The sequence below is a fragment of the Budorcas taxicolor genome, chromosome 6, assembly GCF_023091745.1.
Source record: "Budorcas taxicolor isolate Tak-1 chromosome 6, Takin1.1, whole genome shotgun sequence".
NCBI lineage: Eukaryota > Metazoa > Chordata > Mammalia > Artiodactyla > Bovidae > Budorcas > Budorcas taxicolor.
Genome location: NC_068915.1, coordinates 21,860,346 through 21,867,712, shown reverse-complemented (window position 1 = coordinate 21,867,712; position 7,367 = coordinate 21,860,346). Strand labels below are relative to the sequence as shown.

The 7,367-nt window shown below is 36.9% G+C and overlaps 1 pseudogene; it reads left to right on the top strand.

Annotated features, from left to right (window-relative positions):
• Positions 1 to 1,491: 1,491 nt before the first annotated feature.
• On the top strand, positions 1,492 to 1,980 carry LOC128049998 (ADP-ribosylation factor-like protein 2-binding protein; annotated as a pseudogene).
• The last annotated feature ends 5,387 nt before the right edge of the window (positions 1,981 to 7,367 follow it).

Here is a 7,367-nt window from a genome sequence, read left to right as displayed (position 1 = left end):
TTCTCCAATTGCATTCTCACTGTGAATTCTTCCTTCACAACTCTTCCATGGTGATCATTAAATGCGTATCCATGTAATTATTTGAGTATTGTCCCCCTCACTTGACTATAAGTTCTATGATGTCTCAGACTCTATTTTGTTCTTAATGGTATTTCATGTGCTCAACACAAGTGCTGGTATAATGAGAATGAACAATAAATATTTCGATTATTGTCTTCCCAGTCATAAGTGAAAATGGAAGAGCTTCATTCAAGAGGAAGGATGAGGACAGACCCCATTTTTAAATTTTTTTTATTTTTTATCTTATGTTTAGGATAGCTTTTTTAAAAACTGAAGTATAGTTAGTTTACAGTGATGTGTTAGTTTCAAGTATACAGCAAAGCAATTCAGATATACATATATATCTGTTCTTTTCAGATTCTCTTCTAGTTATTACAAAATATTGAATATAGTTCTGTGTGCCATAAGAAGGTCCTTGTTGTTTATCTTTTTTATAAGTGTGTATATGTTAATTCCAAACTCCTAATTTTAGGATAGCTTATTGGAATAATTTTATTGAAAATATTAGTATGTGTGTGGAATTTCCATGCTGAACTTCATCCTTTAAAAATCTATTCAAAGTTTTAGCTGTAATATTGAATTAAAAAATAATTCCAAGGAAGACTACCCTAGTTAATATAGTTCTTTACCAAGTTATTTTATCTATCTTTGTAGCTACTTTTATATTGCATATATCTGTTAAATATTAGTAAATGACAAATATGGGAAAATTTTGTTGGTGTTGGAATAGTGCCTTGGAATTATTATTATTTTTTGTTATCTCATGGACATAAGTATTAGTAATCTACTCAGGAGCAGTAGAAAAGGTTCTGAGGAAGGGCACTCTGACATGGATTCATTCCCTTTACTTCATAGGGTGGTCTTCACCTCATTCTGAACTTGATGTCATTACATTCTTGATCTCCGTATCTTTCTTCCCCCCTCCACCTGAAGTCCTTGATCTCTTTACTCATACCTGACTCTCATCTCTTCCTTCATTTCATCCCTAATCTTAAGAAATTAGTCTCAGACATGCAGTAAGTTCATCTGTTTTACATTAAAGTCTTCCTGAAGCAAAAATGAGTTTGTTAATGTTGCTAGGTTAAAATAAAATGTTATGTATCCAGTAGCTCCAATAGCTTGTACAAATAGTGTAAAATAATTAAAAAATCTTTTTTGGAGCTTAGTGAGGCCTTGCAGGGCAGGCAGGCCCAGCCAGCGTGTGGCCACAGCTGGGGAGACTGAAGCTGGGGAGACTGAAGCTGGGGCATCGCACACGCAGGCGCTACCCGGCTGGGCTGTGAGCTGGCCGCAGCATTGGCAGCGAGGCCTCCAGAATGCCAGCTGGAGCTCTGCAGGGCAAAGCAGAGGCTGCACCCTGGTCGCAGGCAGGGGTAGAAGGCCAGCAGGTCTGCTCTGCCACGCACAGTGGATGCGGATGCGGCAGCGGCGATGGATGCCCTAGAGGCAGAGAGCTTCGCTCTGCCCTTCTCTTACGCCTCTGATGCAGAATTTGATGCTATGGTTGGATATTTAGAGGACGTTATCATGGATGATGAGTTCCAGTTATTACAGAGGAATTTCATGGACAAGTACTACCAGGAGTTTGAAGACATAGAAGAAAATAAGGTAACCTACACGCCTTTTTAAAATAAATACATTTCTTTGGTAGAAAAGTATATAGAACAGCTGTAGGAGCGGATTCCTGGATCTAACATGGCGGCTTTAACTACAACTTTACAGCGCCATAAAGATGAAGTGGCTGGTGACCTTTGCGATATGCTGCTCACATTTACGGATTTCCTGGCTTTTAAAGAAATGTTTCTGGACTACCGAGCAGAAAAAGAGGGCCGGGCCCTGGACTTGAACAGCGGTTTAGTGGTGACTTCACTGTGCAAATCATCTTCTGTGCCAGCCTCCCAGAACAATCTGCAGCCCTAGGCCCCACCTCTAGGCGGTGGGCTCTTCCTGGAGGTCGGCAACTCAATAGAGTGGGAGACGCTTTGGCTAATGATGTCAGAAGAATACATACTAACTCTGTTCTGCAGCTCATTAATGTTAAGTATTGATGGGTCAGAAGAAAATTACTTGACCTTCCTGGGACAAGACGTTCTTGTTTTTGGTAACCCTAGTACTCCTCCCTGAGTAGACCCCTCTCTCAGACTTCAGAGTCTGGCTCCTGCAGCAAACCCAAGTCCAGCATTCCACCTGGGATTCCCGCCCCCAGCATTCATGTCGGGGTGTCTGTGTTGGGAAAATCCACCATCACCAACTCTCTTGGCCGAGCTGGCCTTACATATCCACTCAAGCTTTTCGTGTACTCTCAGCTCTTTATATGGATCACAGCCCTGCAGCCTCAGTGGGCGTTTTGACTGGGAGTAATTACCTAGGGGTTAACTCAAGTTAGCTGCCCATCTCAAGATTTCTGAAAATCCTACCATCACAGCTAGTAGGAATCAACTTACAGAGATTTCCTTTACCTAAAAGCTAATGTGAAAATGAATTCCTAGTCTTGCATGTGCAGTCTTTGTATCACTGTCTTCTACAGGTCCAGATGTTGTCCCATTGTTTCTATAACCCTCATTTACGTGTTTTTGAAAAAATATTTTCAGAGGTGAATACTCAGGCTAACCTAGTGGATACAGTCTTGGAACTTCCATGATTACCCACTTCAAGATCAAAGTATTATATACTGTGTGTTTTTTAGCTGTTAGTGTTGTGAAAGCTAAACAGTCTTGGAACTTCATGATTATCCACTTCAAGATCCAAGTATTATATGCTGTGTGCTTTTTAGCTGTTATCCATTTTACTGGGTGCCAGTGAATGTATGCTGGAAGTAGTCTAAAAGATATCCTTTTCTTAGACCATGTCCATGTTTGTGCAGGTTTGCTTAATACCCTTTCTGTGTAAATCAGCTCCTTAGGTTTGGGGTAGGGGCTCTGTTCTTCCTTCTTGGCTGTCAAAATAATCCCACCAAGATAGTGTTCCATGGTCTAGCTTAGCATGAATAGGAGATAGCAAATGGCTTTACTGGTCATCTGCTTAGATTCAGTACATTGTCTTATTACAGTGTTTGATAAAACGTTTCTGGCCAGAAAACATGGGTGAAAGAAAAAATATACTAGTTCAATTCCCAATGTATTTTTTTTTTGTTTTTATTTTTCAAGTAAAAATTAGAATCTCTAAAAAATATTTCTTTTTAATTGCCTTTACTGACTTAGGAAACACACTGGACTCTGAGTTTGATCTGAAAGTTACAGAGGAGAAAGGCCTTGATCATTTGTAATCAGATTATTATCCGTTCTTATGATGTTGATGCATGGTTGGAAGAACCTAAGGAGAATGTGAAGAGGTCATTTTGTGTGAATCTAAATTGATGTTATAAAAGGTAACTGGCTCTGCCTAGTGGAAGTGATTTATTATTTGGCATAGTCAAGCCTCAAGATAATTTTAGGGTTGCCTAATGATGTACTGTTAGCTTTCTTTACTTTTAACTTTAAAAGTAACTTAAAAGTTAGTGGGGGAAAATGTAGATTATTTAGGCCTCCTTGGCCCTGTGCTTCACTTTTTCTTTTCCTTGGAGAAGAGATTTATCCTTGAGGATTCAGCTCAAGAATCACCTCTCCTGTGAAAAATTTTCAATATACATCTCCTTTTTTTCTTCCCAATTTTCCCACGCAGACAGAGGTGCTCTTTCAAGGCACCTTATAAATATATTCTTTAATCCTTTGCTATATTGTAGTGAAATTATTTGTTGAGAAATGAAACTGGGACATAGCATTTTGAGGATTCAACAAGAGAGATTCAAAAGAACAGATGTTATATTTGTCAACAGTGTCTTAGTCATAGTTAAAGAATTGTCCAAGGAAAAACATACAGAGAAAACTCATAAAAGAAAATGACTATAACTCTTGTTCTGATTCGATTCTCAATAAATTTCCTGAATAATTGTTTTTCCATGTAGGAAGCTAATATGCTAGTTAGCTAGTATTCTGATATCTTCTCCAGTTGCTTGTGAGATTTGCTAATATTACTCAACTACTGAATTTGGAGTTAACTCTGGGATGCTGCAGGCTTAGACTAAGAACCAGGACTGACATTTATTTACTGGGTAACCAGACCTCATAAGATGTTTCAGCATCTAACTGGTCAGAATCTTCTCTGAAAATTCTATGTGTTTTGAAATGTTTGATGGTAGCAGTTCCTCTAGTTCAAAACCACCAAATGCAATGTATACTATCCATTCTTTAAAGATTATAATATCAGAATGTGTCAGGATTCTTTGCTTCCTAAGATTATTAGCAGAGTCAGAGACAGACATACATAACCTTTATTTCATTTTATGTAGCTGGATCTCACAAGTTACTAGCCAAAGGTATAGGTAGCTTCTGGAGTCAAATACTCTGGATTCAGAGCTTTATTTTCACCAAAAGCAAGCTGCATAATTTGGGCAAGATGCTTAAAATATTTGTGTTTTCATTTATTTACTAAATTAGTAAATAAATACAGGTATAATATTTTACCTTATAAAGCTGTATAAAAATTAATGAGCTATACATGATTTAAAAATATTGTATAAGTGCTTCAATTGGTAACAAAGAGGGTGAAGCTGATTGAAGATGAATTTTATTTGCTGAAATAAATATGTGAACTTTAAAAATATTTTACTAAATTGGACATGATTTTCTCTTGCCTTCACATAAGTGTTTTTTGTTGAAAACAGACAAAATAAACTGAGCAATCTCCACATCTACATGGCAAGAAATCCTTATGTCCTTGGCATAATATTATGGATTATTGTGAATGTTCTGTGCCTCATAGTCTGTATATATGTTTCTGAGGATGAGCATAATGATACATTTAAAAATTACGGTTGTCTCAACCCTGTACTGAACAATGAAATTTTGTATGATCATTGAGGAGAATTAGTACCAAAGCAATTATACAATGTTTAGATAATGTTTAGCTGCTCTCACCTTTATCCATATGTGGCTATCCTTAACAGTCTCCTCTTCTGTTACTATGTGAGGTAAATAGACTACATTTTAAACTTGACCCTGAGCTTCATGGACTCTGATGGGAAAAAAAGGAATGATTGATTCATGTCTGTTGGAGGTCCTTTGATTCCTGAGAGAAATTAGGAGGTGAAATCTAAGAGAAGTTAAGCCATCGGGAGGAGGCAGTCATCTCTTTGAACTTGAGATAGTTGGCGTGATAGGTTTTTCAGCTTGAGGAAAACAGCTAGCTAGCATGAGTACTGTAACTGTCATATCAGGGTCAAAAGAACTTTCAAAGCAGTTGCTTAATTTTGGTTTACTATGAATTTGGAGCTCCAAGTCTGAAAGAAGGTTTCCAATAATCCAAGAACAAAAAGGAAAACTGCCTAAAAAATTCCTTCCTATATTCATCCTTATAAAACCTAAAAACACAATTTTCTGAAGTATTTAAATCTTCTATATTAAAAGTTTTATTTTCAACACTTAGGTAGAATGTTAAAATATATGTTAATAACCTAAGAAGATACATACAGTACCTTTCAGTATGCTAACATAAGCAATTGAATTGCCAAGCAGAAAATAAGTATAATTATTTATTTTGTATGCTTATAATCTTAAGAGGTATTTTTACTTATCTTGTGTCTTAACGACCATAGTCAATAGTAAAGGGAGCTGATAACATCTCATTTTTACATTTGATTCTATACATGTATTTGTGAAGCATGTATTTTTAGATATGACAGTCATTAAAATCAGCTACTAAAATACTCCACTGCCAGGTAGACACAATACTTTTCTTCTAGAATTTTATCATTGCTAAAACCAGTGCCTGCTGTTTACTTCTATTTTTTCCCTTTTTTGAATTTAAGTTTGTAGTTAGTTATATTTGTTCTGTTCCTTTCCCACCACTGTACATTGGATGTGGGGTGGGACAGATGCTTGTCTTTTAGACTAGATTGCCGGGCCAGGAGTAACTCCAATCAGGTAGATGGAGAGGGCTGCACACAACCTGGATATCCTAATCTTTGTATTGGATGAAGTAACTGGGTGTCACTTTGTGATGTCTATAATGGGGTGTGTGGGGAGTCTATTTGAGCACAAATGGTGCTCATAGACATTTAGTGGTCAGATGGATCATCTGTGGCAGAGGCTAAATTTCCATGAAAGAGTTATGCTGTCCTCCCATAGTGCAAAGTTGTTGCTGGGGATTTGCTGCCTAGCCAAGGTCGATATTTCTTTGGCTTCTTGCATTTAGGTGGTGCCATGTAGATTAGGAATCAGACATACCTAAACTCATTTCCCTCATGCTTTGATTCAAGATAATGCACTCACTTTGGAAGCTGGGTTTTGAAAATACTGATGCTGCAGAGGGAAAGAGCTAAGTTCATTCACTCAGCTTGGAGGAGACCCACATCTTCCTTCTCAAAGACAGAAATTCTATCTTTGAACTTTGTGTGAAAAATAAACTGTTTAATATATTTAATGATTATTTTATAATATACATTTTTTGTTTCATGCACTTAATTGATCATTACTTGCACTAATGCCGATATGTGTTTGATATTTAGAAGTCAAATTCTTCAAATACTACAATATTTCATGACTTTAAATTGGCTATGTTTGTGAGGACTATTTTTAGTTTTTGTTTCTCAAGGAATGCACATCTGATTTCTGAAACTAGTGTTCATTTTTAATTTGAGGTGGTTAAGCTATCAACTTTAATAAATGCATCACAGGTCTGTGTTTTCCATAATATCACCTTGTTCTGTACATTTTAGAGGACTAGCAGTCTTTCTAAAATTTTTGAGTTTGCAGACAGCTATCTCTTTACCATTTCCACTCTTGGTATTGCAAACCCAACCTTGGGATAATGTAAAGGTAGGATAAAAGCAGAGCACTGACTTGCCCAGTGGTGGTACAGGATGGCTGGGTTGAGGAGATGCAACATAAAAGGATAAGGTAAGATGAAATGGAATTCTTGTGTAGCAGCAGGGTCTTTCGTGAGTTGGGAGGTAAATTGCACAAGTTTTTTGAGCATATTAGCCTGGATGACTATTCTTGAGTAAATAAACTGTTATTCTGTACCTGTACTTGCAAGGCTTTGGAATGAAAAGGTAAAGAATATTGGCCAGGGATATATGCTCTTCTTTTCATACCTTTATTGTGTATGCAGAAAAAGTTTAATTTCAGTCAGATCCCTCATTCTTTAGTAATTAGACATATTTGTCAAGATTTGCATTTTAGCATTAATTCTTTGAATATATAAACTATTTTTAAGCATGCAACATTGTCTTTGAGATACCTGTATTCCTTACCTTTGTGTGTGTTAGT